The sequence below is a fragment of the Crocuta crocuta genome, unplaced genomic scaffold (assembly GCF_008692635.1).
Source record: "Crocuta crocuta isolate KB4526 unplaced genomic scaffold, BGI_CrCroc_1.0 scaffold599, whole genome shotgun sequence".
Taxonomy (NCBI): Eukaryota; Metazoa; Chordata; class Mammalia; order Carnivora; family Hyaenidae; genus Crocuta; species Crocuta crocuta.
This window is the reverse complement of record NW_027527383.1, coordinates 123,325-126,815: the sequence shown is the minus strand read 5'-3', so window position 1 is coordinate 126,815 and position 3,491 is coordinate 123,325.

Genomic DNA, 3,491 nt, shown 5'->3' with positions numbered 1-3,491 from the left:
TGAGGTGGAATGTTTAATTCCTGAATAGACAAATAAGTAGTCTACCTATCACAGTATTGCAAAGTCTTGTTGATTTACACCTCCTTTTACCTAGCATGTTATATCTAGTACTCAAGATATCTCTCCTATTATTGTCACAGTTCCTTGACTCCTTGGTCAGTCTCCCTCTGCCTTCATCATAACTTTAAATCATCTTCAGACTCATCTTATTGATGTGGGAATATATAGATAAAGAACGCTAGACTTGAGATACATAGTTCTGGTTTAAGAATCATTTCTGAAGAAAGGGAAAAATAGTGGGGGAGAGGGAGGGAGGCAAACCATGAGAAATTCTTGAATGCAGAGAACAAACTGAGGGCAGATGGGGTGGGAGGGGAGTGGTGGGACGTGATGGGCATGGAGGAGGTCACTTTTGGGGATGAGCACAGGGTGTTATATGGAAACCAATTTGACAATAAACTGTTAAAAATAATAAATAATAGTCTGGGAAGTAAAAAAAATCATTTCTGTCATTTTCTATATATATGATTAGGAGTAAATTACATACCTTTGTTTCGTTTTAAGTTTACTTTTATGTTTTAAATTTTAAAACATCTAAACAGATTACTCAAATAATTAAGTTACTTCATGCATTATTGTTGAAATAATTTCCGAACTCATTGTGCACATACATACAAAATGTTTAATTTTAACTTCTCAGTCTGGATCATTTGTTGCCTGTTTCTCATATGAATAATAGCTAGAAAGCCATAGCACAAAATATCAATTTGATATTGACCAAATGTTACTGCAACAAGAAGGTGAAATTCTAAGGTAAATAGATGAAAGAAATACACAAAATGTACACACACACATACAAACGTGTATATATCTACATAAAATAACAATATAATTTAGAACCATGACTATTTAAAAATGAAAATGTAGTAAATAATTCTGTAATATCCACCTCTACTGTGAAAAAATGTGATGTATAATATTTTAATATTGGGCTTCTCAATCTGCTATCACAGTTAATATGATATATAGTTCAGTTTAATGTATTACTTAATTATTTTCATGAATAAAGAGCTAATGCAGTTTGATTTTTTCATTAAATATTATAAAAAGAATTTTTAAACAGGAAAATTTTGGCATTTTCAATATATAAATGCATTTACCTGTGAGGTAAAGACCTTTAGCCCTTAATTACAAGACTACATTAACTCAGCAAATTATGACAATATAAGCAGATGCTTACACGTTTTCTTCTTTTTTTCCCTTAAGGTTTATTTATATATTTTGGGAGAGACAGAGACAGTGCAAGTGGGTGATGGGGAGGGACAGAGAGAGAGGGAGACAGAATCCCAAGCACGCTCTGCACTGTTAGCTTGGAACCCAATGTGAGGCTCAAACACAAAACTGTGAGATCATGACCTGAGCCAAAACCAAGAGTTGGACGTTTAACCGACTGAGCCACCCAGGTGCCTCTACTTCTTTAGGTTAATTTTAGACAAAATTAATTGTAAGTTACTAATTAGGATAACTGAATTTGAGAGAAAAATAATTTAACTATTGATATTTTTCTAATAATAAGATACAGATTCCTCTTTCAGGAAAAAAGTGATGGGCAGTTTGCAAGGTATAAATCCTTCAGAGAAAGTAAAGGAGATTTTTCTTCATTATTTAAAAATTAACAATATATCTTATCCCCCACCTTTTTCTTACTTTTAAACATATTTAAGGGATTCAATGTATGTTAACTTCAAAATCATGCCCTTTTCTAAGATGGTGGAGAAATTTATTATAACCTCTTTGTCTATATTCATACTTATAAGCACAAGTAGATATAATTTCATAGACTTTTGGAGTTTGCTTCTAAATTTTATTTTTATTTTGTTTCTACCATCCTGCTTTTCACAAAGAAAGTGCATCTATGCATACAAGATATTGATTTAACATGGGGAATTTCTTGAAATAGCCTTATAATTCAGTTTTAAAATCCACTATTAAGAATTCAGGAATTTGGATTGACTACTCACTGGCTCACTGATTCTGGGTGGACATGGCTGACATCTTACAACTTCAAAATACATGTAGATAATAGACTTTTGTATATTTATGAGGATGAAGATTTAAAAGGTTATTCTGCAATTCAAAATTCATATGTACATGCCAAAACATTAATAAATATAAATAATAAACAATGTTAAATTATTTCTGAACATAATGGGAAAATAATTTTTAAATAAATTAGACTCACCTCTGTAGTAGAGAGTAATCCACTATGAGATATATATGATTCTGGATCTTCCTGATAGGTTGACTTCAAATGTTTGCTTACATCACTGTTGAGAATACTGCTTTCTGCTCCTGGCCCCATGCCATATTTATTTAGAAGTTTTATATGACTACTTAAAGTTTCCTACACCTATAATATACCTACCTGCAGCAATGAACACAAATTTAAGCTTTTATTAAGAATAAATGATGCAATGATATAATTTACCTTACTAGATTTTGCTAAAAGCAAAAAAGACCTTTAATGGGAAGGTGAAGAGATGTGTCACTATTAAAGAAAAGCAAATTCAAAGACTTGTCAAACACAAAAACTGGAATGCCAGTCTTTGAACTGAATAAATAGGACTTACTGCCTGAAATAAGCAGATTTTTAAAATTTTTCTTACCTGAGGATAATAATAGATTTATTTATTAAGCATTTCTACATGTTGGCAAATAAGGTCAGCACTTTACATACATTTACATGCATTTTAGTTAGCTTTCAAAACAGCCAAAAAACCAGCCGTGAGAGAGACAGAGAGAGAGAGAGAGAGATCTCAGAGTTTGTATTGATTTGGCCCCTAGTGTGATGAAAAATTATCTAAAACAGAAAATAACACAGTCTGTCCTGTCAGTGTTATTTTGAGTCATTGTTTATCAGTCCTGCTCAAAGATAATTTAGTTCTCTGGATGAGTACATCTGTGTTTGACTTACCATTTACTACTAATGAGAGCCCAGAATCTGTGATCTTGCATGTTAACTAAGTATATTTGTGACTACTACAAAAGCTAATACTTTTTATTCATCAATGAAGTAAGAAATCAACCAGTTTTATTATTATAAAACAGAAATACAAGCAATGAGAAGTTTGTGGGTTTTTTTTTCCTTCTGACACCAAATGTGTGATGTCTTTTTCAACATCACTTGTCCAAGTTCCCAGCACCAGTTAGGTATCATACAATTCATTTCAATTTTGGCATCACCTAAAGTTAGTCCAGATGCAATATGTGTAAGGGCTCAGTCCCATGAGACGGTCCCATTTTTTATGATAATTGGAATTATTGGGTTTTGATGTCACTCACTCCCCTGTCTGACTTGATTAGTAAGTCAGGAGTTCCATGACAACCTCCTCAGTTTCATTGATTTGATAGAACAACTCAGAAATCAAACAATCCTATAGGAACAATTGCAGGTTTTTAAAAATTATAAAAATGGACAACAAGATAAAGTG